Source organism: Alnus glutinosa, chromosome 12, assembly GCF_958979055.1.
Source record: "Alnus glutinosa chromosome 12, dhAlnGlut1.1, whole genome shotgun sequence".
Taxonomy (NCBI): domain Eukaryota; kingdom Viridiplantae; phylum Streptophyta; class Magnoliopsida; order Fagales; family Betulaceae; genus Alnus; species Alnus glutinosa.
The window spans coordinates 13,169,365-13,193,854 of NC_084897.1; the positions used below are offsets into that span (position 1 = coordinate 13,169,365).

Sequence of the window (24,490 nt, forward strand, 5' to 3'; positions counted from 1 at the left end):
GGCTCATTCTATTGCATTTAATCGTTGTATTGTGTGTTTTATTTATTGGGTGGCACGTGGACACGTCTGAGCACCGGATCCCATCACTGTGCGGGCCAGTTCAGTTAGACGAGTGAGGGTTATAAGTTTTTTGCGTGACTCTACTAACGGGTGCGATCATACCAGCACTAATGCACCGGATCCCATCAGAACTCCGCAGTTAAGCGTGCTTGGGCGAGAGTAGTACTAGGATGGGTGACCTCCTGGGAAGTCCTCGTGTTGCACCCCTCGTTTTACTTTTTTCAATTATTTCTTTGCCGTTATTTATTATTATTTTATTTTTTGCGCCGGTGAGGGGAAGGCTCTTTCCGGCGCGCACGCGATGGCCACCTAGCGGAGCTGGGTGAGCACATTTTCGGGCTCAAAATCCATCGTTTTGACCTCCAGGCACGCCGTTTCCATGCGTACTCTACACTGAAAGCGTTTTTAAGGAGTTTTCGGCTCATTCTATTGCATTTAATCGTTGTATTGTGTGTTTTATTTATTGGGTGGCACGTGGACACGTCTGAGCACCGGATCCCATCACTGTGCGGGCCAGTTCAGTTAGACGAGTGAGGGTTATAAGTTTTTTGCGTGACTCTACTAACGGGTGCGATCATACCAGCACTAATGCACCGGATCCCATCAGAACTCCGCAGTTAAGCGTGCTTGGGCGAGAGTAGTACTAGGATGGGTGACCTCCTGGGAAGTCCTCGTGTTGCACCCATCGTTTTACTTTTTTCAATTATTTCTTTGCCGTTATTTATTATTATTTTATTTTTTGCGCCGGTGAGGGGAAGGCTCTTTCCGGCGCGCACGCGATGGCCACCTAGCGGAGCTGGGTGAGCACATTTTCGGGCTCAAAATCCATCGTTTTGACCTCCAGGCACGCCGTTTCCATGCGTACTCTACACTGAAAGCGTTTTTAAGGAGTTTTCGGCTCATTCTATTGCATTTAATCGTTGTATTGTGTGTTTTATTTATTGGGTGGCACGTGGACACGTCTGAGCACCGGATCCCATCACTGTGCGGGCCAGTTCAGTTAGACGAGTGAGGGTTATAAGTTTTTTGCGTGACTCTACTAACGGGTGCGATCAATCCAGCACTAATGCACCGGATCCCATCAGAACTCCGCAGTTAAGCGTGCTTGGGCGAGAGTAGTACTAGGATGGGTGACCTCCTGGGAAGTCCTCGTGTTGCACCCCTCGTTTTACTTTTTTCAATTATTTTTTTGCCGTTATTTATTATTATTTTATTTTTTGCGCCGGTGAGGGGAAGGCTCTTTCCGGCGCGCACGCGATGGCCACCTAGCGGAGCTGGGTGAGCACATTTTCGGGCTCAAAATCCATCGTTTTGACCTCCAGGCACGCCGTTTCCATGCGTACTCTACACTGAAAGCGTTTTTAAGGAGTTTTCGGCTCATTCTATTGCATTTAATCGTTGTATTGTGTGTTTTATTTATTGGGTGGCACATGGACACGTCTGAGCAACGGATCCCATCACTGTGCGGGCCAGTTCAGTTAGACGAGTGAGGGTTATAAGTTTTTTGCGTGACTCTACTAACGGGTGCGATCATACCAGCACTAATGCACCGGATCCCATCAGAACTCCGCAGTTAAGCGTGCTTGGGCGAGAGTAGTACTAGGATGGGTGACCTCCTGGGAAGTCCTCGTGTTGCACCCCTCGTTTTACTTTTTTCAATTATTTCTTTGCCGTTATTTATTATTATTTTATTTTTTGCGCCGGTGAGGGGAAGGCTCTTTCCGGCGCGCACGCGATGGCCACCTAGCGGAGCTGGGTGAGCACATTTTCGGGCTCAAAATCCATCGTTTTGACCTCCAGGCACGCCGTTTCCATGCGTACTCTACACTGAAAGCGTTTTTAAGGAGTTTTCGGCTCATTCTATTGCATTTAATCGTTGTATTGTGTGTTTTATTTATTGGGTGGCACGTGGACACGTCTGAGCACCGGATCCCATCACTGTGCGGGCCAGTTCAGTTAGACGAGTGAGGGTTATAAGTTTTTTGCGTGACTCTACTAACGGGTGCGATCATACCAGCACTAATGCACCGGATCCCATCAGAACTCCGCAGTTAAGCGTGCTTGGGCGAGAGTAGTACTAGGATGGGTGACCTCCTGGGAAGTCCTCGTGTTGCACCCCTCGTTTTACTTTTTTCAGTTATTTCTTTGCCGTTATTTATTATTATTTTATTTTTTGCGCCGGTGAGGGGAAGGCTCTTTCCGGCGCGCACGCGATGGCCACCTAGCGGAGCTGGGTGAGCACATTTTCGGGCTCAAAATCCATCGTTTTGACCTCCAGGCACGCCGTTTCCATGCGTACTCTACACTGAAAGCGTTTTTAAGGAGTTTTCGGCTCATTCTATTGCATTTAATCGTTGTATTGTGTGTTTTATTTATTGGGTGGCACGTGGACACGTCTGAGCACCGGATCCCATCACTGTGCGGGCCAGTTCAGTTAGACGAGTGAGGGTTATAAGTTTTTTGCGTGACTCTACTAACGGGTGCGATCATACCAGCACTAATGCACCGGATCCCATCAAAACTCCGCAGTTAAGCGTGCTTGGGCGAGAGTAGTACTAGGATGGGTGACCTCCTGGGAAGTCCTCGTGTTGCACCCCTCGTTTTACTTTTTTCAATTATTTCTTTGCCGTTATTTATTATTATTTTATTTTTTGCGCCGGTGAGGGGAAGGCTCTTTCCGGCGCGCACGCGATGGCCACCTAGCGGAGCAGGGTGAGCACATTTTCGGGCTCAAAATCCATCGTTTTGACCTCCAGGCACGCCGTTTCCATGCGTACTCTACACTGAAAGCGTTTTTAAGGAGTTTTCGGCTCATTCTATTGCATTTAATCGTTGTATTGTGTGTTTTATTTATTGGGTGGCACGTGGACACGTCTGAGCACCGGATCCCATCACTGTGCGGGCCAGTTCAGTTAGACGAGTGAGGGTTATAAGTTTTTTGCGTGACTCTACTAACGGGTGCGATCAATCCAGCACTAATGCACCGGATCCCATCAGAACTCCGCAGTTAAGCGTGCTTGGGCGAGAGTAGTACTAGGATGGGTGACCTCCTGGGAAGTCCTCGTGTTGCACCCCTCGTTTTACTTTTTTCAATTATTTCTTTGCCGTTATTTATTATTATTTTATTTTTTGCGCCGGTGAGGGGAAGGCTCTTTCCGGCGCGCACGCGATGGCCACCTAGCGGAGCTGGGTGAGCACATTTTCGGGCTCAAAATCCATCGTTTTGACCTCCAGGCACGCCGTTTCCATGCGTACTCTACACTGAAAGCGTTTTTAAGGAGTTTTCGGCTCATTCTATTGCATTTAATCGTTGTATTGTGTGTTTTATTTATTGGGTGGCACGTGGACACGTCTGAGCACCGGATCCCATCACTGTGCGGGCCAGTTCAGTTAGACGAGTGAGGGTTATAAGTTTTTTGCGTGACTCTACTAACGGGTGCGATCATACCAGCACTAATGCACCGGATCCCATCAGAACTCCGCAGTTAAGCGTGCTTGGGCGAGAGTAGTACTAGGATGGGTGACCTCCTGGGAAGTCCTCGTGTTGCACCCCTCGTTTTACTTTTTTCAATTATTTCTTTGCCGTTATTTATTATTATTTTATTTTTTGCGCCGGTGAGGGGAAGGCTCTTTCCGGCGCGCACGCGATGGCCACCTAGCGGAGCTGGGTGAGCACATTTTCGGGCTCAAAATCCATCGTTTTGACCTCCAGGCACGCCGTTTCCATGCGTACTCTACACTGAAAGCGTTTTTAAGGAGTTTTCGGCTCATTCTATTGCATTTAATCGTTGTATTGTGTGTTTTATTTATTGGGTGGCACGTGGACACGTCTGAGCACCGGATCCCATCACTGTGCGGGCCAGTTCAGTTAGACGAGTGAGGGTTATAAGTTTTTTGCGTGACTCTACTAACCGGTGCGATCATACCAGCACTAATGCACCGGATCCCATCAGAACTCCGCAGTTAAGCGTGCTTGGGCGAGAGTAGTACTAGGATGGGTGACCTCCTGGGAAGTCCTCGTGTTGCACCCCTCGTTTTACTTTTTTCAATTATTTCTTTGCCGTTATTTATTATTATTTTATTTTTTGCGCCGGTGAGGGGAAGGCTCTTTCCGGCGCGCACGCGATGGCCACCTAGCGGAGCTGGGTGAGCACATTTTCGGGCTCAAAATCCATCGTTTTGACCTCCAGGCACGCCGTTTCCATGCGTACTCTACACTGAACGCGTTTTTAAGGAGTTTTCGGCTCATTCTATTGCATTTAATCGTTGTATTGTGTGTTTTATTTATTGGGTGGCACGTGGACACGTCTGAGCACCGGATCCCATCACTGTGCGGGCCAGTTCAGTTAGACGAGTGAGGGTTATAAGTTTTTTGCGTGACTCTACTAACGGGTGCGATCATACCAGCACTAATTCACCGGATCCCATAAGAACTCCGCAGTTAAGCGTGCTTGGGCGAGAGTAGTACTAGGATGGGTGACCTCCTGGGAAGTCCTCGTGTTGCACCCCTCGTTTTACTTTTTTCAATTATTTCTTTGCCGTTATTTATTATTATTTTATTTTTTGCGCCGGTGAGGGGTAGGCTCTTTCCGGCGCGCACGCGATGGCCACCTAGCGGAGCTGGGTGAGCACATTTTCGGGCTCAAAATCCATCGTTTTGACCTCCAGGCACGCCGTTTCCATGCGTACTCTACACTGAAAGCGTTTTTAAGGAGTTTTCGGCTCATTCTATTGCATTTAATTGTTGTATTGTGTGTTTTATTTATTGGGTGGCACGTGGACACGTCTGAGCACCGGATCCCATCACTGTGCGGGCCAGTTCAGTTAGACGAGTGAGGGTTATAAGTTTTTTGCGTGACTCTACTAACGGGTGCGATCAATCCAGCACTAATGCACCGGATCCCATCAGAACTCCGCAGTTAAGCGTGCTTGGGCGAGAGTAGTACTAGGATGGGTGACCTCCTGGGAAGTCCTCGTGTTGCACCCCTCGTTTTACTTTTTTCAATTATTTCTGTGCCGTTATTTATTATTATTTTATTTTTTGCGCCGGTGAGGGGAAGGCTCTTTCCGGCGCGCACGCGATGGCCACCTAGCGGAGCTGGGTGAGCACATTTTCGGGCTCAAAATCCATCGTTTTGACCTCCAGGCACGCCGTTTCCATGCGTACTCTACACTGAAAGCGTTTTTAAGGAGTTTTCGGCTCATTCTATTGCATTTAATCGTTGTATTGTGTGTTTTATTTATTGGGTGGCACGTGGACACGTCTGAGCACCGGATCCCATCACTGTGCGGGCCAGTTCAGTTAGACGAGTGAGGGTTATAAGTTTTTTGCGTGACTCTACTAACGGGTGCGATCATACCAGCACTAATGCACCGGATCCCATCAGAACTCCGCAGTTAAGCGTGCTTGGGCGAGAGTAGTACTAGGATGGGTGACCTCCTGGGAAGTCCTCGTGTTGCACCCCTCGTTTTACTTTTTTCAATTATTTCTTTGCCGTTATTTATTATTATTTTATTTTTTGCGCCGGTGAGGGGAAGGCTCTTTCCGGCGCGCACGCGATGGCCACCTAGCGGAGCTGGGTGAGCACATTTTCGGGCTCAAAATCCATCGTTTTGACCTCCAGGCACGCCGTTTCCATGCGTACTCTACACTGAAAGCGTTTTTAAGGAGTTTTCGGCTCATTCTATTGCATTTAATCGTTGTATTGTGTGTTTTATTTATTGGGTGGCACGTGGACACGTCTGAGCACCGGATCCCATCACTGTGCGGGCCAGTTCAGTTAGACGAGTGAGGGTTATAAGTTTTTTGCGTGACTCTACTAACGGGTGCGATCATACCAGCACTAATGCACCGGATCCCATCAGAACTCCGCAGTTAAGCGTGCTTGGGCGAGAGTAGTACTAGGATGGGTGACCTCCTGGGAAGTCCTCGTGTTGCACCCCTCGTTTTACTTTTTTCAATTATTTCTTTGCCGTTATTTATTATTATTTTATTTTTTGCGCCGGTGAGGGGAAGGCTCTTTCCGGCGCGCACGCGATGGCCACCTAGCGGAGCTGGGTGAGCACATTTTCGGGCTCAAAATCCATCGTTTTGACCTCCAGGCACGCCGTTTCCATGCGTACTCTACACTGAAAGCGTTTTTAAGGAGTTTTCGGCTCATTCTATTGCATTTAATCGTTGTATTGTGTGTTTTATTTATTGGGTGGCACGTGGACACGTCTGAGCACCGGATCCCATCACTGTGCGGGCCAGTTCAGTTAGACGAGTGAGGGTTATAAGTTTTTTGCGTGACTCTACTAACCGGTGCGATCATACCAGCACTAATGCACCGGATCCCATCAGAACTCCGCAGTTAAGCGTGCTTGGGCGAGAGTAGTACTAGGATGGGTGACCTCCTGGGAAGTCCTCGTGTTGCACCCCTCGTTTTACTTTTTTCAATTATTTCTTTGCCGTTATTTATTATTATTTTATTTTTTGCGCCGGTGAGGGGAAGGCTCTTTCCGGCGCGCACGCGATGGCCACCTAGCGGAGCTGGGTGAGCACATTTTCGGGCTCAAAATCCATCGTTTTGACCTCCAGGCACGCCGTTTCCATGCGTACTCTACACTGAAAGCGTTTTTAAGGAGTTTTCGGCTCATTCTATTGCATTTAATCGTTGTATTGTGTGTTTTATTTATTGGGTGGCACGTGGACACGTCTGAGCACCGGATCCCATCACTGTGCGGGCCAGTTCAGTTAGACGAGTGAGGGTTATAAGTTTTTTGCGTGACTCTACTAACGGGTGCGATCATACCAGCACTAATGCACCGGATCCCATAAGAACTCCGCAGTTAAGCGTGCTTGGGCGAGAGTAGTACTAGGATGGGTGACCTCCTGGGAAGTCCTCGTGTTGCACCCCTCGTTTTACTTTTTTCAATTATTTCTTTGCCGTTATTTATTATTATTTTATTTTTTGCGCCGGTGAGGGGTAGGCTCTTTCCGGCGCGCACGCGATGGCCACCTAGCGGAGCTGGGTGAGCACATTTTCGGGCTCAAAATCCATCGTTTTGACCTCCAGGCACGCCGTTTCCATGCGTACTCTACACTGAAAGCGTTTTTAAGGAGTTTTCGGCTCATTCTATTGCATTTAATTGTTGTATTGTGTGTTTTATTTATTGGGTGGCACGTGGACACGTCTGAGCACCGGATCCCATCACTGTGCGGGCCAGTTCAGTTAGACGAGTGAGGGTTATAAGTTTTTTGCGTGACTCTACTAACGGGTGCGATCAATCCAGCACTAATGCACCGGATCCCATCAGAACTCCGCAGTTAAGCGTGCTTGGGCGAGAGTAGTACTAGGATGGGTGACCTCCTGGGAAGTCCTCGTGTTGCACCCCTCGTTTTACTTTTTTCAATTATTTCTTTGCCGTTATTTATTATTATTTTATTTTTTGCGCCGGTGAGGGGAAGGCTCTTTCCGGCGCGCACGCGATGGCCACCTAGCGGAGCTGGGTGAGCACATTTTCGGGCTCAAAATCCATCGTTTTGACCTCCAGGCACGCCGTTTCCATGCGTACTCTACACTGAAAGCGTTTTTAAGGAGTTTTCGGCTCATTCTATTGCATTTAATCGTTGTATTGTGTGTTTTATTTATTGGGTGGCACGTGGACACGTCTGAGCACCGGATCCCATCACTGTGCGGGCCAGTTCAGTTAGACGAGTGAGGGTTATAAGTTTTTTGCGTGACTCTACTAACGGGTGCGATCAATCCAGCACTAATGCACCGGATCCCATCAGAACTCCGCAGTTAAGCGTGCTTGGGCGAGAGTAGTACTAGGATGGGTGACCTCCTGGGAAGTCCTCGTGTTGCACCCCTCGTTTTACTTTTTTCAATTATTTTTTTGCCGTTATTTATTATTATTTTATTTTTTGCGCCGGTGAGGGGAAGGCTCTTTCCGGCGCGCACGCGATGGCCACCTAGCGGAGCTGGGTGAGCACATTTTCGGGCTCAAAATCCATCGTTTTGACCTCCAGGCACGCCGTTTCCATGCGTACTCTACACTGAAAGCGTTTTTAAGGAGTTTTCGGCTCATTCTATTGCATTTAATCGTTGTATTGTGTGTTTTATTTATTGGGTGGCACATGGACACGTCTGAGCAACGGATCCCATCACTGTGCGGGCCAGTTCAGTTAGACGAGTGAGGGTTATAAGTTTTTTGCGTGACTCTACTAACGGGTGCGATCATACCAGCACTAATGCACCGGATCCCATCAGAACTCCGCAGTTAAGCGTGCTTGGGCGAGAGTAGTACTAGGATGGGTGACCTCCTGGGAAGTCCTCGTGTTGCACCCCTCGTTTTACTTTTTTCAATTATTTCTTTGCCGTTATTTATTATTATTTTATTTTTTGCGCCGGTGAGGGGAAGGCTCTTTCCGGCGCGCACGCGATGGCCACCTAGCGGAGCTGGGTGAGCACATTTTCGGGCTCAAAATCCATCGTTTTGACCTCCAGGCACGCCGTTTCCATGCGTACTCTACACTGAAAGCGTTTTTAAGGAGTTTTCGGCTCATTCTATTGCATTTAATCGTTGTATTGTGTGTTTTATTTATTGGGTGGCACGTGGACACGTCTGAGCACCGGATCCCATCACTGTGCGGGCCAGTTCAGTTAGACGAGTGAGGGTTATAAGTTTTTTGCGTGACTCTACTAACGGGTGCGATCATACCAGCACTAATGCACCGGATCCCATCAGAACTCCGCAGTTAAGCGTGCTTGGGCGAGAGTAGTACTAGGATGGGTGACCTCCTGGGAAGTCCTCGTGTTGCACCCCTCGTTTTACTTTTTTCAGTTATTTCTTTGCCGTTATTTATTATTATTTTATTTTTTGCGCCGGTGAGGGGAAGGCTCTTTCCGGCGCGCACGCGATGGCCACCTAGCGGAGCTGGGTGAGCACATTTTCGGGCTCAAAATCCATCGTTTTGACCTCCAGGCACGCCGTTTCCATGCGTACTCTACACTGAAAGCGTTTTTAAGGAGTTTTCGGCTCATTCTATTGCATTTAATCGTTGTATTGTGTGTTTTATTTATTGGGTGGCACGTGGACACGTCTGAGCACCGGATCCCATCACTGTGCGGGCCAGTTCAGTTAGACGAGTGAGGGTTATAAGTTTTTTGCGTGACTCTACTAACGGGTGCGATCATACCAGCACTAATGCACCGGATCCCATCAAAACTCCGCAGTTAAGCGTGCTTGGGCGAGAGTAGTACTAGGATGGGTGACCTCCTGGGAAGTCCTCGTGTTGCACCCCTCGTTTTACTTTTTTCAATTATTTCTTTGCCGTTATTTATTATTATTTTATTTTTTGCGCCGGTGAGGGGAAGGCTCTTTCCGGCGCGCACGCGATGGCCACCTAGCGGAGCAGGGTGAGCACATTTTCGGGCTCAAAATCCATCGTTTTGACCTCCAGGCACGCCGTTTCCATGCGTACTCTACACTGAAAGCGTTTTTAAGGAGTTTTCGGCTCATTCTATTGCATTTAATCGTTGTATTGTGTGTTTTATTTATTGGGTGGCACGTGGACACGTCTGAGCACCGGATCCCATCACTGTGCGGGCCAGTTCAGTTAGACGAGTGAGGGTTATAAGTTTTTTGCGTGACTCTACTAACGGGTGCGATCAATCCAGCACTAATGCACCGGATCCCATCAGAACTCCGCAGTTAAGCGTGCTTGGGCGAGAGTAGTACTAGGATGGGTGACCTCCTGGGAAGTCCTCGTGTTGCACCCCTCGTTTTACTTTTTTCAATTATTTCTTTGCCGTTATTTATTATTATTTTATTTTTTGCGCCGGTGAGGGGAAGGCTCTTTCCGGCGCGCACGCGATGGCCACCTAGCGGAGCTGGGTGAGCACATTTTCGGGCTCAAAATCCATCGTTTTGACCTCCAGGCACGCCGTTTCCATGCGTACTCTACACTGAAAGCGTTTTTAAGGAGTTTTCGGCTCATTCTATTGCATTTAATCGTTGTATTGTGTGTTTTATTTATTGGGTGGCACGTGGACACGTCTGAGCACCGGATCCCATCACTGTGCGGGCCAGTTCAGTTAGACGAGTGAGGGTTATAAGTTTTTTGCGTGACTCTACTAACGGGTGCGATCATACCAGCACTAATGCACCGGATCCCATCAGAACTCCGCAGTTAAGCGTGCTTGGGCGAGAGTAGTACTAGGATGGGTGACCTCCTGGGAAGTCCTCGTGTTGCACCCCTCGTTTTACTTTTTTCAATTATTTCTTTGCCGTTATTTATTATTATTTTATTTTTTGCGCCGGTGAGGGGAAGGCTCTTTCCGGCGCGCACGCGATGGCCACCTAGCGGAGCTGGGTGAGCACATTTTCGGGCTCAAAATCCATCGTTTTGACCTCCAGGCACGCCGTTTCCATGCGTACTCTACACTGAAAGCGTTTTTAAGGAGTTTTCGGCTCATTCTATTGCATTTAATCGTTGTATTGTGTGTTTTATTTATTGGGTGGCACGTGGACACGTCTGAGCACCGGATCCCATCACTGTGCGGGCCAGTTCAGTTAGACGAGTGAGGGTTATAAGTTTTTTGCGTGACTCTACTAACCGGTGCGATCATACCAGCACTAATGCACCGGATCCCATCAGAACTCCGCAGTTAAGCGTGCTTGGGCGAGAGTAGTACTAGGATGGGTGACCTCCTGGGAAGTCCTCGTGTTGCACCCCTCGTTTTACTTTTTTCAATTATTTCTTTGCCGTTATTTATTATTATTTTATTTTTTGCGCCGGTGAGGGGAAGGCTCTTTCCGGCGCGCACGCGATGGCCACCTAGCGGAGCTGGGTGAGCACATTTTCGGGCTCAAAATCCATCGTTTTGACCTCCAGGCACGCCGTTTCCATGCGTACTCTACACTGAAAGCGTTTTTAAGGAGTTTTCGGCTCATTCTATTGCATTTAATCGTTGTATTGTGTGTTTTATTTATTGGGTGGCACGTGGACACGTCTGAGCACCGGATCCCATCACTGTGCGGGCCAGTTCAGTTAGACGAGTGAGGGTTATAAGTTTTTTGCGTGACTCTACTAACGGGTGCGATCATACCAGCACTAATTCACCGGATCCCATAAGAACTCCGCAGTTAAGCGTGCTTGGGCGAGAGTAGTACTAGGATGGGTGACCTCCTGGGAAGTCCTCGTGTTGCACCCCTCGTTTTACTTTTTTCAATTATTTCTTTGCCGTTATTTATTATTATTTTATTTTTTGCGCCGGTGAGGGGTAGGCTCTTTCCGGCGCGCACGCGATGGCCACCTAGCGGAGCTGGGTGAGCACATTTTCGGGCTCAAAATCCATCGTTTTGACCTCCAGGCACGCCGTTTCCATGCGTACTCTACACTGAAAGCGTTTTTAAGGAGTTTTCGGCTCATTCTATTGCATTTAATTGTTGTATTGTGTGTTTTATTTATTGGGTGGCACGTGGACACGTCTGAGCACCGGATCCCATCACTGTGCGGGCCAGTTCAGTTAGACGAGTGAGGGTTATAAGTTTTTTGCGTGACTCTACTAACGGGTGCGATCAATCCAGCACTAATGCACCGGATCCCATCAGAACTCCGCAGTTAAGCGTGCTTGGGCGAGAGTAGTACTAGGATGGGTGACCTCCTGGGAAGTCCTCGTGTTGCACCCCTCGTTTTACTTTTTTCAATTATTTCTTTGCCGTTATTTATTATTATTTTATTTTTTGCGCCGGTGAGGGGAAGGCTCTTTCCGGCGCGCACGCGATGGCCACCTAGCGGAGCTGGGTGAGCACATTTTCGGGCTCAAAATCCATCGTTTTGACCTCCAGGCACGCCGTTTCCATGCGTACTCTACACTGAAAGCGTTTTTAAGGAGTTTTCGGCTCATTCTATTGCATTTAATCGTTGTATTGTGTGTTTTATTTATTGGGTGGCACGTGGACACGTCTGAGCACCGGATCCCATCACTATGCGGGCCAGTTCAGTTAGACGAGTGAGGGTTATAAGTTTTTTGCGTGACTCTACTAACGGGTGCGATCATACCAGCACTAATGCACCGGATCCCATCAGAACTCCGCAGTTAAGCGTGCTTGGGCGAGAGTAGTACTAGGATGGGTGACCTCTTGGGAAGTCCTCGTGTTGCACCCCTCGTTTTACTTTTTTCAATTATTTCTTTGCCGTTATTTATTATTATTTTATTTTTTGCGCCGGTGAGGGGAAGGCTCTTTCCGGCGCGCACGCGATGGCCACCTAGCGGAGCTGGGTGAGCACATTTTCGGGCTCAAAATCCATCGTTTTGACCTCCAGGCACGCCGTTTCCATGCGTACTCTACACTGAAAGCGTTTTTAAGGAGTTTTCGGCTCATTCTATTGCATTTAATCGTTGTATTGTGTGTTTTATTTATTGGGTGGCACGTGGACACGTCTGAGCACCGGATCCCATCACTGTGCGGGCCAGTTCAGTTAGACGAGTGAGGGTTATAAGTTTTTTGCGTGACTCTACTAACGGGTGCGATCATACCAGCACTAATGCACCGGATCCCATCAGAACTCCGCAGTTAAGCGTGCTTGGGCGAGAGTAGTACTAGGATGGGTGACCTCCTGGGAAGTCCTCGTGTTGCACCCCTCGTTTTACTTTTTTCAATTATTTCTTTGCCGTTATTTATTATTATTTTATTTTTTGCGCCGGTGAGGGGACGGCTCTTTCCGGCGCGCACGCGATGGCCACCTAGCGGAGCTGGGTGAGCACATTTTCGGGCTCAAAATCCATCGTTTTGACCTCCAGGCACGCCGTTTCCATGCGTACTCTACACTGAAAGCGTTTTTAAGGAGTTTTCGGCTCATTCTATTGCATTTAATCGTTGTATTGTGTGTTTTATTTATTGGGTGGCACGTGGACACGTCTGAGCACCGGATCCCATCACTGTGCGGGCCAGTTCAGTTAGACGAGTGAGGGTTATAAGTTTTTTGCGTGACTCTACTAACCGGTGCGATCATACCAGCACTAATGCACCGGATCCCATCAGAACTCCGCAGTTAAGCGTGCTTGGGCGAGAGTAGTACTAGGATGGGTGACCTCCTGGGAAGTCCTCGTGTTGCACCCCTCGTTTTACTTTTTTCAATTATTTCTTTGCCGTTATTTATTATTATTTTATTTTTTGCGCCGGTGAGGGGAAGGCTCTTTCCGGCGCGCACGCGATGGCCACCTAGCGGAGCTGGGTGAGCACATTTTCGGGCTCAAAATCCATCGTTTTGACCTCCAGGCACGCCGTTTCCATGCGTACTCTACACTGAAAGCGTTTTTAAGGAGTTTTCGGCTCATTCTATTGCATTTAATCGTTGTATTGTGTGTTTTATTTATTGGGTGGCACGTGGACACGTCTGAGCACCGGATCCCATCACTGTGCGGGCCAGTTCAGTTAGACGAGTGAGGGTTATAAGTTTTTTGCGTGACTCTACTAACGGGTGCGATCATACCAGCACTAATGCACCGGATCCCATAAGAACTCCGCAGTTAAGCGTGCTTGGGCGAGAGTAGTACTAGGATGGGTGACCTCCTGGGAAGTCCTCGTGTTGCACCCCTCGTTTTACTTTTTTCAATTATTTCTTTGCCGTTATTTATTATTATTTTATTTTTTGCGCCGGTGAGGGGTAGGCTCTTTCCGGCGCGCACGCGATGGCCACCTAGCGGAGCTGGGTGAGCACATTTTCGGGCTCAAAATCCATCGTTTTGACCTCCAGGCACGCCGTTTCCATGCGTACTCTACACTGAAAGCGTTTTTAAGGAGTTTTCGGCTCATTCTATTGCATTTAATTGTTGTATTGTGTGTTTTATTTATTGGGTGGCACGTGGACACGTCTGAGCACCGGATCCCATCACTGTGCGGGCCAGTTCAGTTAGACGAGTGAGGGTTATAAGTTTTTTGCGTGACTCTACTAACGGGTGCGATCAATCCAGCACTAATGCACCGGATCCCATCAGAACTCCGCAGTTAAGCGTGCTTGGGCGAGAGTAGTACTAGGATGGGTGACCTCCTGGGAAGTCCTCGTGTTGCACCCCTCGTTTTACTTTTTTCAATTATTTCTTTGCCGTTATTTATTATTATTTTATTTTTTGCGCCGGTGAGGGGAAGGCTCTTTCCGGCGCGCACGCGATGGCCACCTAGCGGAGCTGGGTGAGCACATTTTCGGGCTCAAAATCCATCGTTTTGACCTCCAGGCACGCCGTTTCCATGCGTACTCTACACTGAAAGCGTTTTTAAGGAGTTTTCGGCTCATTCTATTGCATTTAATCGTTGTATTGTGTGTTTTATTTATTGGGTGGCACGTGGACACGTCTGAGCACCGGATCCCATCACTGTGCGGGCCAGTTCAGTTAGACGAGTGAGGGTTATAAGTTTTTTGCGTGACTCTACTAACGGGTGCGATCATACCAGCACTAATGCACCGGATCCCATCAGAACTCCGCAGTTAAGCGTGCTTGGGCGAGAGTAGTACTAGGATGGGTGACCTCCTGGGAAGTCCTCGTGTTGCACCCCTCGTTTTACTTTTTTCAATTATTTCTTTGCCGTTATTTATTATTATTTTATTTTTTGCGCCGGTGAGGGGAAGGCTCTTTCCGGCGCGCACGCGATGGCCACCTAGCGGAGCTGGGTGAGCACATTTTCGGGCTCAAAATCCATCGTTTTGACCTCCAGGCACGCCGTTTCCATGCGTACTCTACACTGAAAGCGTTTTTAAGGAGTTTTCGGCTCATTCTATTGCATTTAATCGTTGTATTGTGTGTTTTATTTATTGGGTGGCACGTGGACACGTCTGAGCACCGGATCCCATCACTGTGCGGGCCAGTTCAGTTAGACGAGTGAGGGTTATAAGTTTTTTGCGTGACTCTACTAACGGGTGCGATCATACCAGCACTAATGCACCGGATCCCATCAGAACTCCGCAGTTAAGCGTGCTTGGGCGAGAGTAGTACTAGGATGGGTGACCTCCTGGGAAGTCCTCGTGTTGCACCCCTCGTTTTACTTTTTTCAATTATTTCTTTGCCGTTATTTATTATTATTTTATTTTTTGCGCCGGTGAGGGGAAGGCTCTTTCCGGCGCGCACGCGATGGCCACCTAGCGGAGCTGGGTGAGCACATTTTCGGGCTCAAAATCCATCGTTTTGACCTCCAGGCACGCCGTTTCCATGCGTACTCTACACTGAAAGCGTTTTTAAGGAGTTTTCGGCTCATTCTATTGCATTTAATCGTTGTATTGTGTGTTTTATTTATTGGGTGGCACGTGGACACGTCTGAGCACCGGATCCCATCACTGTGCGGGCCAGTTCAGTTAGACGAGTGAGGGTTATAAGTTTTTTGCGTGACTCTACTAACGGGTGCGATCAATCCAGCACTAATGCACCGGATCCCATCAGAACTCCGCAGTTAAGCGTGCTTGGGCGAGAGTAGTACTAGGATGGGTGACCTCCTGGGAAGTCCTCGTGTTGCACCCCTCGTTTTACTTTTTTCAATTATTTTTTTGCCGTTATTTATTATTATTTTATTTTTTGCGCCGGTGAGGGGAAGGCTCTTTCCGGCGCGCACGCGATGGCCACCTAGCGGAGCTGGGTGAGCACATTTTCGGGCTCAAAATCCATCGTTTTGACCTCCAGGCACGCCGTTTCCATGCGTACTCTACACTGAAAGCGTTTTTAAGGAGTTTTCGGCTCATTCTATTGCATTTAATCGTTGTATTGTGTGTTTTATTTATTGGGTGGCACGTGGACACGTCTGAGCACCGGATCCCATCACTGTGCGGGCCAGTTCAGTTAGACGAGTGAGTGTTATAAGTTTTTTGCGTGACTCTACTAACGGGTGCGATCATACCAGCACTAATGCACCGGATCCCATCAGAACTCCGCAGTTAAGTGCGCTTGGGCGAGAGTAGTACTAGGATGGGTGACCTCCTGGGAAGTCCTCGTGTTGCACCCCTCGTTTTACTTTTTTCAATTATTTCTTTGCCGTTATTTATTATTATTTTATTTTTTGCGCCGGTGAGGGGAAGGCTCTTTCCGGCGCGCACGCGATGGCTACCTAGCGGAGCTGGGTGAGCACATTTTCGGGCTCAAAATCCATCGTTTTGACCTCCAGGCACGCCGTTTCCATGCGTACTCTACACTGAAAGCGTTTTTAAGGAGTTTTCGGCTCATTCTATTGCATTTAATCGTTGTATTGTGTGTTTTATTTATTGGGTGGCACGTGGACACGTCTGAGCACCGGATCCCATCACTGTGCGGGCCAGTTCAGTTAGACGAGTGAGGGTTATAAGTTTTTTGCGTGACTCTACTAACGGGTGCGATCATACCAGCACTAATGCACCGGATCCCATCAGAACTCCGCAGTTAAGCGTGCTTGGGCGAGAGTAGTACTAGGATGGGTGACCTCCTGGGAAGTCCTCGTGTTGCACCCCTCGTTTTAATTTTTTCAATTATTTCTTTGCCGTTATTTATTATTATTTTATTTTTTGCGCCGGTGAGGGGAAGGCTCTTTCCGGCGCGCACGCGATGGCCACCTAGCGGAGCTGGGTGAGCACATTTTCGGGCTCAAAATCCATCGTTTTGACCTCCAGGCACGCCGTTTCCATGCGTACTCTACACTGAAAGCGTTTTTAAGGAGTTTTCGGCTCATTCTATTGCATTTAATCGTTGTATTGTGTGTTTTATTTATTGGGTGGCACGTGGACACATCTGAGCACCGGATCCCATCACTGTGCGGGCCAGTTCAGTTAGACGAGCGAGGGTTATAAGTTTTTTGCGTGACTCTACTAACGGGTGCGATCATACCAGCACTAATGCACCGGATCCCATCAGAACTCCGCAGTTAAGCGTGCTTGGGCGAGAGTAGTACTAGGATGGGTGACCTCCTGGGAAGTCCTCGTGTTGCACCCCTCGTTTTACTTTTTTCAATTATTTCTTTGCCGTTATTTATTATTATTTTATTTTTTGCGCCGGTGAGGGGAAGGCTCTTTCCGGCGCGCACGCGATGGCCACCTAGCGGAGCTGGGTGAGCACATTTTCGGGCTCAAAATCCATCGTTTTGACCTCCAGGCACGCCGTTTCCATGCGTACTCTACACTGAAAGCGTTTTTAAGGAGTTTTCGGCTCATTCTATTGCATTTAATCGTTGTATTGTGTGTTTTATTTATTGGGTGGCACGTGGCCACGTCTGAGCACCGGATCCCATCACTGTGCGGGCCAGTTCAGTTAGACGAGTGAGGGTTATAAGTTTTTTGCGTGACTCTACTAACGGGTGCGATCAATCCAGCACTAATGCACCGGATCCCATCAGAACTCCGCAGTTAAGCGTGCTTGGGCGAGAGTAGTACTAGGATGGGTGACCTCCTGGGAAGTCCTCGTGTTGCACCCCTCGTTTTACTTTTTTAAATTATTTTTTTGCCGTTATTTATTATTATTTTATTTTTTGCACCGGTGAGGGGAAGGCTCTTTCCGGCGCGCACGCGATGGCCACCTAGCGGAGCTGGGTGAGCACATTTTCGGGCTCAAAATCCATCGTTTTGACCTCCAGGCACGCCGTTTCCATGCGTACTCTACACTGAAAGCGTTTTTAAGGAGTTTTCGGCTCATTCTATTGCATTTAATCGTTGTATTGTGTGTTTTATTTATTGGGTGGCACGTGGACACGTCTGAGCACCGGATCCCATCACTGCGCGGGCCAGTTCAGTTAGACGAGTGTGGGTTATAAGTTTTTTGCGTGACTCTACTAACGGGTGCGATCATACCAGCACTAATGCACCGGATCCCATCAGAACTCCGCAGTTAAGGGTGCTTGGGCGAGAGTAGTACTAGGATGGGTGACCTCCTGGGAAGTCCTCGTGTTGCACCCCTCGTTTTACTTTTTTCAATTATTTTTTTGCCGTTATTTATTATTATTTTATTTTTTGCGCCGGTGAGGGGAAGGCTCTTTCCGGCGCGCACGCGATGGCCACCTAGCGGAGCTGGGTGAGCACATTTTCGGGCTCAAAATCCATCGTTTTGACCTCCAGGCACGCCGTTTCCATGCGTACTCTACACTGAAAGCGTTTTTAAGGAGTTTTCGGCTCATTCTATTGCATTTAATCGTTGTATTGTGTGTTTTATTTATTGGGTGGCACGTGGACACGTCTGAGCACCGGATCCCATCACTGCGCGGGCCAGTTCAGTTAGACGAGTGAGGGTTATAAGTTTTTTGCGTGACTCTACTAACGGGTGCGATCATACCAGCACTAATGCACCGGATCCCATCAGAACTCCGCAGTTAAGCGTGCTTGGGCGAGAGTAGTACTAGGATGGGTGACCTCCTGGGAAGTCCTCGTGTTGCACCCCTCGTTTTACTTTTTTCAATTATTTTTTTGCCGTTATTTATTATTATTTTATTTTTTGCGCCGGTGAGGGGAAGGCTCTTTCCGGCGCGCACGCGATGGCCACCTAGCGGAGCTGGGTGAGCACATTTTCGGGCTCAAAATCCATCGTTTTGACCTCCAGGCACGCCGTTTCCATGCGTACTCTACACTGAAAGCGTTTTTAAGGAGTTTTCGGCTCATTCTATTGCATTTAATCGTTGTATTGTGTGTTTTATTTATTGGGTGGCACGTGGACACGTCTGAGCACCGGATCCCATCACTGTGCGGGCCAGTTCAGTTAGACGAGTGAGGGTTATAAGTTTTTTGCGTGACTCTACTAACGGGTGCGATCATACCAGCACTAATGCACCGGATCCCATCAGAACTCCGCAGATAAGCGTGCTTGGGCGAGAGTAGTACTAGGATGGGTGACCTCCTGGGAAGTCCTCGTGTTGCACCCCTCGTTTTACTTTTTTCAATTATTTCTTTGCCGTTATTTATTATTATTTTATTTTTTGCGCCGGTGAGGGGAAGGCTCTTTCCGGCGCGCACGCGATGGCCACCTAGCGGAGCTGGGTGAGCACATTTTCGGGCTCAAAATCCATCGTTTTGACCTCCAGGCACGCCGTTTCCATGCGTACTCTACACTGAAAGCGTTTTTAAGGAGTTTTCGGCTCATTCTATTGCATTTAATCGTTGTATTGTGTGTTTTATTTATTGGGTGGCACGTGGACACGTCTGAGCACCGGATCCCATCACTGTGCGGGCCAGTTCAGTTAGACGAGTGAGGGTTATAAGTTTTTTGCGTGACTCTACTAACGGGTGCGATCATACCAGCACTAATGCACCGGATCCCATCAGAACTCCGCAGTTAAGCGTGCTTGGGCGAGAGTAGTACTAGGATGGGTGACCTCCTGGGAAGTCCTCGTGTTGCACCCCTCGTTTTACTTTTTTCAATTATTTTTTTGCCGTTATTTATTATTATTTTATTTTTTGCGCCGGTGAGGGGAAGGCTCTTTCCGGCGCGCACGCGATGGCCACCTAGCGGAGCTGGGTGAGCACATTTTCGGGCTCAAAATCCATCGTTTTGACCTCCAGGCACGCCGTTTCCATGCGTACTCTACACTGAAAGCGTTTTTAAGGAGTTTTCGGCTCATTCTATTGCATTTAATCGTTGTATTGTGTGTTTTATTTATTGGGTGGCACGTGGACACGTCTGAGCACCGGATCCCATCACTGTGCGGGCCAGTTCAGTTAGACGAGTGAGGGTTATAAGTTTTTTGCGTGACTCTACTAACGGGTGCGATCATCCAGCACTAATGCACCGGATCCCATCAGAACTCCGCAGTTAAGCGTGCTTGGGCGAGAGTAGTACTAGGATGGGTGACCTCCTGGGAAGTCCTCGTGTTGCACCCCTCGTTTTACTTTTTTCAATTATTTCTTTGCCGTTATTTATTATTATTTTATTTTTTGCGCCGGTGAGGGGAAGGCTCTTTCCGGCGCGCACGCGATGGCCACCTAGCGGAGCTGGGTGAGCACATTTTCGGGCTCAAAATCCATCGTTTTGACCTCCAGGCACGCCGTTTCCATGCGTACTCTACACTGAAAGCGTTTTTAAGGAGTTTTCGGCTCATTCTATTGCATTTAATCGTTGTATTGTGTGTTTTATTTATTGGGTGGCACGTGGACACGTCTGAGCACCGGATCCCATCACTGTGCGGGCCAGTTCAGTTAGACGAGTGAGGGTTATAAGTTTTTTGCGTGACTCTACTAACGGGTGCGATCATACCAGCACTAATGCACCGGATCCCATCAGAACTCCGCAGTTAAGCGTGCTTGGGCGAGAGTAGTACTAGGATGGGTGACCTCCTGGGAAGTCCTCGTGTTGCACCCCTCGTTTTACTTTTTTCAATTATTTTTTTGCCGTTATTTATTATTATTTTATTTTTTGCGCCGGTGAGGGGAAGGCTCTTTCCGGCGCGCACGCGATGGCCACCTAGCGGAGCTGGGTGAGCACATTTTCGGGCTCAAAATCCATCGTTTTGACCTCCAGGCACGCCGTTTCCATGCGTACTCTACACTGAAAGCGTTTTTAAGGAGTTTTCGGCTCATCCTATTGCATTTAATCGTTGTATTGTGTGTTTTATTTATTGGGTGGCACGTGGACACGTCTGAGCACCGGATCCCATCACTGTGCGGGCCAGTTCAGTTAGACGAGTGAGGGTTCTAAGTTTTTTGCGTGACTCTACTAACGGGTGCGATCATACCAGCACTAATGCACCGGATCCCATCAGAACTCCGCAGTTAAGCGTGCTTGGGCGAGAGTAGTACTAGGATGGGTGACCTCCTGGGAAGTCCTCGTGTTGCACCCCTCGTTTTACTTTTTTCAATTATTTTTTTGCCGTTATTTATTATTATTTTATTTTTTGCACCGGTGAGGGGAAGGCTCTTTCCGGCGCGCACGCGATGGCCACCTAGCGGAGCTGGGTGAGCACATTTTCGGGCTCAAAATCCATCGTTTTGACCTCCAGGCACGCCGTTTCCATGCGTACTCTACACTGAAAGCGTTTTTAAGGAGTTTTCGGCTCATTCTATTGCATTTAATCGTTGTATTGTGTGTTTTATTTATTGGGTGGCACGTGGACACGTCTGAGCACCGGATCCCATCACTGCGCGGGCCAGTTCAGTTAGACGAGTGAGGGTTATAAGTTTTTTGCGTGACTCTACTAACGGGTGCGATCATACCAGCACTAATGCACCGGATCCCATCAGAACTCCGCAGTTAAGCGTGCTTGGGCGAGAGTAGTACTAGGATGGGTGACCTCCTGGGAAGTCCTCGTGTTGCACCCCTCGTTTTACTTTTTTCAATTATTTTTTTGCCGTTATTTATTATTATTTTATTTTTTGCGCCGGTGAGGGGAAGGCTCTTTCCGGCGCGCACGCGATGGCCACCTAGCGGAGCTGGGTGAGCACATTTTCGGGCTCAAAATCCATCGTTTTGACCTCCAGGCACGCCGTTTCCATGCGTACTCTACACTGAAAGCGTTTTTAAGGAGTTTTCGGCTCATTCTATTGCATTTAATCGTTGTATTGTGTGTTTTATTTATTGGGTGGCACGTGGACACGTCTGAGCACCGGATCCCATCACTGTGCGGGCCAGTTCAGTTAGACGAGTGAGGGTTATAAGTTTTTTGCGTGACTCTACTAACGGGTGCGATCATCCAGCACTAATGCACCGGATCCCATCAGAACTCCGCAGTTAAGCGTGCTTGGGCGAGAGTAGTACTAGGATGGGTGACCTCCTGGGAAGTCCTCGTGTTGCACCCCTCGTTTTACTTTTTTCAATTATTTCTTTGCCGTTATTTATTATTATTTTATTTTTTGCGCCGGTGAGGGGAAGGCTCTTTCCGGCGCGCACGCGATGGCCACCTAGCGGAGCTGGGTGAGCACATTTTCGGGCTCAAAATCCATCGTTTTGACCTCCAGGCACGCCGTTTCCATGCGTACTCTACACTGAAAGCGTTTTTAAGGAGTTTTCGGCTCATTCTATTGCATTTAATCGTTGTATTGTGTGTTTTATTTATTGGGTGGCACGTGGACACGTCTGAGCACCGGATCCCATCACTGTGCGGGCCAGTTCAGTTAGACGAGTGAGGGTTATAAGTTTTTTGCGTGACTCTACTAACGGGTGCGATCATACCAGCACTAATGCACCGGATCCCATCAGAACTCCGCAGTTAAGCGTGCTTGGGCGAGAGTAGTACTAGGATGGGTGACCTCCTGGGAAGTCCTCGTGTTGCACCCCTCGTTTTACTTTTTTCAATTATTTTTTTGCCGTTATTTATTATTATTTTATTTTTTGCGCCGGTGAGGGGAAGGCTCTTTCCGGCGCGCACGCGATGGCCACCTAGCGGAGCTGGGTGAGCACATTTTCGGGCTCAAAATCCATCGTTTTGACCTCCAGGCACGCCGTTTCCATGCGTACTCTACACTGAAAGCGTTTTTAAGGAGTTTTCGGCTCATTCTATTGCATTTAATCGTTGTATTGTGTGTTTTATTTATTGGGTGGCACGTGGACACGTCTGAGCACCGGATCCCATCACTGTGCGGGCCAGTTCAGTTAGACGAGTGAGGGTTATAAGTTTTTTGCGTGACTCTACTAACGGGTGCGATCATCCAGCACTAATGCACCGGATCCCATCAGAACTCCGCAGTTAAGCGTGCTTGGGCGAGAGTAGTACTAGGATGGGTGACCTCCTGGGAAGTCCTCGTGTTGCACCCCTCGTTTTACTTTTTTCAATTATTTCTTTGCCGTTATTTATTATTATTTTATTTTTTGCGCCGGTGAGGGGAAGGCTCTTTCCGGCGCGCACGCGATGGCCACCTAGCGGAGCTGGGTGAGCACATTTTCGGGCTCAAAATCCATCGTTTTGACCTCCAGGCACGCCGTTTCCATGCGTACTCTACACTGAAAGCGTTTTTAAGGAGTTTTCGGCTCATTCTATTGCATTTAATCGTTGTATTGTGTGTTTTATTTATTGGGTGGCACGTGGACACGTCTGAGCACCGGATCCCATCACTGTGCGGGCCAGTTCAGTTAGACGAGTGAGGGTTATAAGTTTTTTGCGTGACTCTACTAACGGGTGCGATCATACCAGCACTAATGCACCGGATCCCATCAGAACTCCGCAGTTAAGCGTGCTTGGGCGAGAGTAGTACTAGGATGGGTGACCTCCTGGGAAGTCCTCGTGTTGCACCCCTCGTTTTACTTTTTTCAATTATTTTTTTGCCGTTATTTATTATTATTTTATTTTTTGCGCCGGTGAGGGGAAGGCTCTTTCCGGCGCGCACGCGATGGCCACCTAGCGGAGCTGGGTGAGCACATTTTCGGGCTCAAAATCCATCGTTTTGACCTCCAGGCACGCCGTTTCCATGCGTACTCTACACTGAAAGCGTTTTTAAGGAGTTTTCGGCTCATTCTATTGCATTTAATCGTTGTATTGTGTGTTTTATTTATTGGGTGGCATGTGGACACGTCTGAGCACCGGATCCCATCACTGTGCGGGCCAGTTCAGTTAGACGAGTGAGGGTTATAAGTTTTTTGCGTGACTCTACTAACGGGTGCGATCATACCAGCACTAATGCACCGGATCCCATCAGAACTCCGCAGTTAAGCGTGCTTGAGCGAGAGTAGTACTAGGATGGGTGACCTCCTGGGAAGTCCTCGTGTTGCACCCCTCGTTTTACTTTTTTCAATTATTTCTTTGCCGTTATTTATTATTATTTTATTTTTTGCGCCGGTGAGGGGAAGGCTCTTTCCGGCGCGCACGCGATGGCCACCTAGCGGAGCTGGGTGAGCACATTTTCGGGCTCAAAATCCATCGTTTTGACCTCCAGGCACGCCGTTTCCATGCGTACTCTACACTGAAAGCGTTTTTAAGGAGTTTTCGGCTCATTCTATTGCATTTAATCGTTGTATTGTGTGTTTTATTTATTGGGTGGCACGTGGACACGTCTGAGCACCGGATCCCATCACTGTGCGGGCCAGTTCAGTTAGACGAGTGAGGGTTATAAGTTTTTTGCGTGACTCTACTAACGGGTGCGATCATACCAGCACTAATGCACCGGATCCCATCAGAACTCCGCAGTTAAGCGTGCTTGGGCGAGAGTAGTACTAGGATGGGTGACCTCCTGGGAAGTCCTCGTGTTGCACCCCTCGTTTTACTTTTTTCAATTATTTCTTTGCCGTTATTTATTATTATTTTATTTTTTGCGCCGGTGAGGGGAAGGCTCTTTCCGGCGCGCACGCGATGGCCACCTAGCGGAGCTGGGTGAGCACATTTTCGGGCTCAAAATCCATCGTTTTGACCTCCAGGCACGCCGTTTCCATGCGTACTCTACACTGAAAGCGTTTTTAAGGAGTTTTCGGCTCATTCTATTGCATTTAATCGTTGTATTGTGTGTTTTATTTATTGGGTGGCACGTGGACACGTCTGAGCACCGGATCCCATCACTGTGCGGGCCAGTTCAGTTAGACGAGTG

General features: G+C 48.4%; 51 non-coding genes across 51 annotated transcripts; all 51 read left to right on the forward strand.

Moving 5' to 3' along the window:
* Window positions 1–148: 148 nt before the first annotated feature.
* On the forward strand, window positions 149–267 carry LOC133852847 (5S ribosomal RNA). Its single transcript, XR_009896031.1, has one exon. It is a non-coding gene; the product is annotated as a 5S ribosomal RNA (ribosomal RNA).
* A 359-nt stretch (window positions 268–626) lies between these two features.
* On the forward strand, window positions 627–745 carry LOC133853368 (5S ribosomal RNA). Its single transcript, XR_009896471.1, has one exon. It is a non-coding gene; the product is annotated as a 5S ribosomal RNA (ribosomal RNA).
* Window positions 746–1,104: 359 nt separating this feature from the next.
* Window positions 1,105–1,223, forward strand: LOC133853580 (5S ribosomal RNA). The gene has a single exon (XR_009896679.1). It is a non-coding gene; the product is annotated as a 5S ribosomal RNA (ribosomal RNA).
* A 359-nt stretch (window positions 1,224–1,582) lies between these two features.
* Window positions 1,583–1,701, forward strand: LOC133852859 (5S ribosomal RNA). Its single transcript, XR_009896043.1, has one exon. It is a non-coding gene; the product is annotated as a 5S ribosomal RNA (ribosomal RNA).
* Window positions 1,702–2,060: 359 nt separating this feature from the next.
* LOC133852871 (5S ribosomal RNA) lies at window positions 2,061–2,179 on the forward strand. The gene has a single exon (XR_009896054.1). It is a non-coding gene; the product is annotated as a 5S ribosomal RNA (ribosomal RNA).
* A 359-nt stretch (window positions 2,180–2,538) lies between these two features.
* LOC133853550 (5S ribosomal RNA) lies at window positions 2,539–2,657 on the forward strand. Its single transcript, XR_009896650.1, has one exon. It is a non-coding gene; the product is annotated as a 5S ribosomal RNA (ribosomal RNA).
* Window positions 2,658–3,016: 359 nt separating this feature from the next.
* LOC133853581 (5S ribosomal RNA) lies at window positions 3,017–3,135 on the forward strand. Its single transcript, XR_009896680.1, has one exon. It is a non-coding gene; the product is annotated as a 5S ribosomal RNA (ribosomal RNA).
* Window positions 3,136–3,494: 359 nt separating this feature from the next.
* On the forward strand, window positions 3,495–3,613 carry LOC133852883 (5S ribosomal RNA). The gene has a single exon (XR_009896065.1). It is a non-coding gene; the product is annotated as a 5S ribosomal RNA (ribosomal RNA).
* A 359-nt stretch (window positions 3,614–3,972) lies between these two features.
* LOC133853505 (5S ribosomal RNA) lies at window positions 3,973–4,091 on the forward strand. Its single transcript, XR_009896605.1, has one exon. It is a non-coding gene; the product is annotated as a 5S ribosomal RNA (ribosomal RNA).
* Window positions 4,092–4,450: 359 nt separating this feature from the next.
* LOC133853528 (5S ribosomal RNA) lies at window positions 4,451–4,569 on the forward strand. Its single transcript, XR_009896630.1, has one exon. It is a non-coding gene; the product is annotated as a 5S ribosomal RNA (ribosomal RNA).
* Window positions 4,570–4,928: 359 nt separating this feature from the next.
* Window positions 4,929–5,047, forward strand: LOC133853582 (5S ribosomal RNA). Its single transcript, XR_009896681.1, has one exon. It is a non-coding gene; the product is annotated as a 5S ribosomal RNA (ribosomal RNA).
* A 359-nt stretch (window positions 5,048–5,406) lies between these two features.
* Window positions 5,407–5,525, forward strand: LOC133852894 (5S ribosomal RNA). The gene has a single exon (XR_009896076.1). It is a non-coding gene; the product is annotated as a 5S ribosomal RNA (ribosomal RNA).
* A 359-nt stretch (window positions 5,526–5,884) lies between these two features.
* LOC133852906 (5S ribosomal RNA) lies at window positions 5,885–6,003 on the forward strand. Its single transcript, XR_009896087.1, has one exon. It is a non-coding gene; the product is annotated as a 5S ribosomal RNA (ribosomal RNA).
* A 359-nt stretch (window positions 6,004–6,362) lies between these two features.
* On the forward strand, window positions 6,363–6,481 carry LOC133853506 (5S ribosomal RNA). Its single transcript, XR_009896606.1, has one exon. It is a non-coding gene; the product is annotated as a 5S ribosomal RNA (ribosomal RNA).
* A 359-nt stretch (window positions 6,482–6,840) lies between these two features.
* On the forward strand, window positions 6,841–6,959 carry LOC133853385 (5S ribosomal RNA). Its single transcript, XR_009896488.1, has one exon. It is a non-coding gene; the product is annotated as a 5S ribosomal RNA (ribosomal RNA).
* A 359-nt stretch (window positions 6,960–7,318) lies between these two features.
* Window positions 7,319–7,437, forward strand: LOC133853584 (5S ribosomal RNA). Its single transcript, XR_009896682.1, has one exon. It is a non-coding gene; the product is annotated as a 5S ribosomal RNA (ribosomal RNA).
* Window positions 7,438–7,796: 359 nt separating this feature from the next.
* On the forward strand, window positions 7,797–7,915 carry LOC133853585 (5S ribosomal RNA). Its single transcript, XR_009896683.1, has one exon. It is a non-coding gene; the product is annotated as a 5S ribosomal RNA (ribosomal RNA).
* A 359-nt stretch (window positions 7,916–8,274) lies between these two features.
* LOC133852919 (5S ribosomal RNA) lies at window positions 8,275–8,393 on the forward strand. Its single transcript, XR_009896098.1, has one exon. It is a non-coding gene; the product is annotated as a 5S ribosomal RNA (ribosomal RNA).
* Window positions 8,394–8,752: 359 nt separating this feature from the next.
* On the forward strand, window positions 8,753–8,871 carry LOC133852930 (5S ribosomal RNA). The gene has a single exon (XR_009896109.1). It is a non-coding gene; the product is annotated as a 5S ribosomal RNA (ribosomal RNA).
* A 359-nt stretch (window positions 8,872–9,230) lies between these two features.
* Window positions 9,231–9,349, forward strand: LOC133853551 (5S ribosomal RNA). The gene has a single exon (XR_009896651.1). It is a non-coding gene; the product is annotated as a 5S ribosomal RNA (ribosomal RNA).
* A 359-nt stretch (window positions 9,350–9,708) lies between these two features.
* Window positions 9,709–9,827, forward strand: LOC133853586 (5S ribosomal RNA). The gene has a single exon (XR_009896684.1). It is a non-coding gene; the product is annotated as a 5S ribosomal RNA (ribosomal RNA).
* Window positions 9,828–10,186: 359 nt separating this feature from the next.
* Window positions 10,187–10,305, forward strand: LOC133852941 (5S ribosomal RNA). The gene has a single exon (XR_009896121.1). It is a non-coding gene; the product is annotated as a 5S ribosomal RNA (ribosomal RNA).
* A 359-nt stretch (window positions 10,306–10,664) lies between these two features.
* On the forward strand, window positions 10,665–10,783 carry LOC133853508 (5S ribosomal RNA). The gene has a single exon (XR_009896608.1). It is a non-coding gene; the product is annotated as a 5S ribosomal RNA (ribosomal RNA).
* Window positions 10,784–11,142: 359 nt separating this feature from the next.
* LOC133853531 (5S ribosomal RNA) lies at window positions 11,143–11,261 on the forward strand. Its single transcript, XR_009896632.1, has one exon. It is a non-coding gene; the product is annotated as a 5S ribosomal RNA (ribosomal RNA).
* A 359-nt stretch (window positions 11,262–11,620) lies between these two features.
* Window positions 11,621–11,739, forward strand: LOC133853587 (5S ribosomal RNA). The gene has a single exon (XR_009896685.1). It is a non-coding gene; the product is annotated as a 5S ribosomal RNA (ribosomal RNA).
* Window positions 11,740–12,098: 359 nt separating this feature from the next.
* On the forward strand, window positions 12,099–12,217 carry LOC133853329 (5S ribosomal RNA). The gene has a single exon (XR_009896434.1). It is a non-coding gene; the product is annotated as a 5S ribosomal RNA (ribosomal RNA).
* Window positions 12,218–12,576: 359 nt separating this feature from the next.
* Window positions 12,577–12,695, forward strand: LOC133852952 (5S ribosomal RNA). Its single transcript, XR_009896132.1, has one exon. It is a non-coding gene; the product is annotated as a 5S ribosomal RNA (ribosomal RNA).
* A 359-nt stretch (window positions 12,696–13,054) lies between these two features.
* Window positions 13,055–13,173, forward strand: LOC133853509 (5S ribosomal RNA). The gene has a single exon (XR_009896610.1). It is a non-coding gene; the product is annotated as a 5S ribosomal RNA (ribosomal RNA).
* A 359-nt stretch (window positions 13,174–13,532) lies between these two features.
* LOC133853386 (5S ribosomal RNA) lies at window positions 13,533–13,651 on the forward strand. The gene has a single exon (XR_009896489.1). It is a non-coding gene; the product is annotated as a 5S ribosomal RNA (ribosomal RNA).
* A 359-nt stretch (window positions 13,652–14,010) lies between these two features.
* Window positions 14,011–14,129, forward strand: LOC133853588 (5S ribosomal RNA). Its single transcript, XR_009896686.1, has one exon. It is a non-coding gene; the product is annotated as a 5S ribosomal RNA (ribosomal RNA).
* A 359-nt stretch (window positions 14,130–14,488) lies between these two features.
* LOC133852964 (5S ribosomal RNA) lies at window positions 14,489–14,607 on the forward strand. The gene has a single exon (XR_009896143.1). It is a non-coding gene; the product is annotated as a 5S ribosomal RNA (ribosomal RNA).
* A 359-nt stretch (window positions 14,608–14,966) lies between these two features.
* Window positions 14,967–15,085, forward strand: LOC133852977 (5S ribosomal RNA). Its single transcript, XR_009896155.1, has one exon. It is a non-coding gene; the product is annotated as a 5S ribosomal RNA (ribosomal RNA).
* A 359-nt stretch (window positions 15,086–15,444) lies between these two features.
* LOC133853590 (5S ribosomal RNA) lies at window positions 15,445–15,563 on the forward strand. Its single transcript, XR_009896688.1, has one exon. It is a non-coding gene; the product is annotated as a 5S ribosomal RNA (ribosomal RNA).
* Window positions 15,564–15,922: 359 nt separating this feature from the next.
* LOC133853592 (5S ribosomal RNA) lies at window positions 15,923–16,041 on the forward strand. Its single transcript, XR_009896690.1, has one exon. It is a non-coding gene; the product is annotated as a 5S ribosomal RNA (ribosomal RNA).
* A 359-nt stretch (window positions 16,042–16,400) lies between these two features.
* On the forward strand, window positions 16,401–16,519 carry LOC133852989 (5S ribosomal RNA). Its single transcript, XR_009896166.1, has one exon. It is a non-coding gene; the product is annotated as a 5S ribosomal RNA (ribosomal RNA).
* Window positions 16,520–16,878: 359 nt separating this feature from the next.
* LOC133853000 (5S ribosomal RNA) lies at window positions 16,879–16,997 on the forward strand. The gene has a single exon (XR_009896177.1). It is a non-coding gene; the product is annotated as a 5S ribosomal RNA (ribosomal RNA).
* Window positions 16,998–17,356: 359 nt separating this feature from the next.
* On the forward strand, window positions 17,357–17,475 carry LOC133853591 (5S ribosomal RNA). Its single transcript, XR_009896689.1, has one exon. It is a non-coding gene; the product is annotated as a 5S ribosomal RNA (ribosomal RNA).
* A 359-nt stretch (window positions 17,476–17,834) lies between these two features.
* Window positions 17,835–17,953, forward strand: LOC133853327 (5S ribosomal RNA). The gene has a single exon (XR_009896432.1). It is a non-coding gene; the product is annotated as a 5S ribosomal RNA (ribosomal RNA).
* A 359-nt stretch (window positions 17,954–18,312) lies between these two features.
* LOC133853012 (5S ribosomal RNA) lies at window positions 18,313–18,431 on the forward strand. The gene has a single exon (XR_009896178.1). It is a non-coding gene; the product is annotated as a 5S ribosomal RNA (ribosomal RNA).
* Window positions 18,432–18,790: 359 nt separating this feature from the next.
* On the forward strand, window positions 18,791–18,909 carry LOC133853467 (5S ribosomal RNA). Its single transcript, XR_009896568.1, has one exon. It is a non-coding gene; the product is annotated as a 5S ribosomal RNA (ribosomal RNA).
* Window positions 18,910–19,268: 359 nt separating this feature from the next.
* Window positions 19,269–19,387, forward strand: LOC133853024 (5S ribosomal RNA). Its single transcript, XR_009896179.1, has one exon. It is a non-coding gene; the product is annotated as a 5S ribosomal RNA (ribosomal RNA).
* Window positions 19,388–19,746: 359 nt separating this feature from the next.
* On the forward strand, window positions 19,747–19,864 carry LOC133852866 (5S ribosomal RNA). The gene has a single exon (XR_009896049.1). It is a non-coding gene; the product is annotated as a 5S ribosomal RNA (ribosomal RNA).
* Window positions 19,865–20,223: 359 nt separating this feature from the next.
* On the forward strand, window positions 20,224–20,342 carry LOC133853036 (5S ribosomal RNA). Its single transcript, XR_009896180.1, has one exon. It is a non-coding gene; the product is annotated as a 5S ribosomal RNA (ribosomal RNA).
* A 359-nt stretch (window positions 20,343–20,701) lies between these two features.
* Window positions 20,702–20,820, forward strand: LOC133853047 (5S ribosomal RNA). The gene has a single exon (XR_009896181.1). It is a non-coding gene; the product is annotated as a 5S ribosomal RNA (ribosomal RNA).
* Window positions 20,821–21,179: 359 nt separating this feature from the next.
* LOC133853055 (5S ribosomal RNA) lies at window positions 21,180–21,298 on the forward strand. The gene has a single exon (XR_009896182.1). It is a non-coding gene; the product is annotated as a 5S ribosomal RNA (ribosomal RNA).
* Window positions 21,299–21,657: 359 nt separating this feature from the next.
* Window positions 21,658–21,775, forward strand: LOC133852867 (5S ribosomal RNA). Its single transcript, XR_009896050.1, has one exon. It is a non-coding gene; the product is annotated as a 5S ribosomal RNA (ribosomal RNA).
* Window positions 21,776–22,134: 359 nt separating this feature from the next.
* LOC133853056 (5S ribosomal RNA) lies at window positions 22,135–22,253 on the forward strand. The gene has a single exon (XR_009896183.1). It is a non-coding gene; the product is annotated as a 5S ribosomal RNA (ribosomal RNA).
* Window positions 22,254–22,612: 359 nt separating this feature from the next.
* Window positions 22,613–22,730, forward strand: LOC133852868 (5S ribosomal RNA). The gene has a single exon (XR_009896051.1). It is a non-coding gene; the product is annotated as a 5S ribosomal RNA (ribosomal RNA).
* Window positions 22,731–23,089: 359 nt separating this feature from the next.
* On the forward strand, window positions 23,090–23,208 carry LOC133853057 (5S ribosomal RNA). The gene has a single exon (XR_009896184.1). It is a non-coding gene; the product is annotated as a 5S ribosomal RNA (ribosomal RNA).
* A 359-nt stretch (window positions 23,209–23,567) lies between these two features.
* LOC133853539 (5S ribosomal RNA) lies at window positions 23,568–23,686 on the forward strand. Its single transcript, XR_009896640.1, has one exon. It is a non-coding gene; the product is annotated as a 5S ribosomal RNA (ribosomal RNA).
* Window positions 23,687–24,045: 359 nt separating this feature from the next.
* LOC133853059 (5S ribosomal RNA) lies at window positions 24,046–24,164 on the forward strand. The gene has a single exon (XR_009896186.1). It is a non-coding gene; the product is annotated as a 5S ribosomal RNA (ribosomal RNA).
* Window positions 24,165–24,490: the final 326 nt, after the last annotated feature.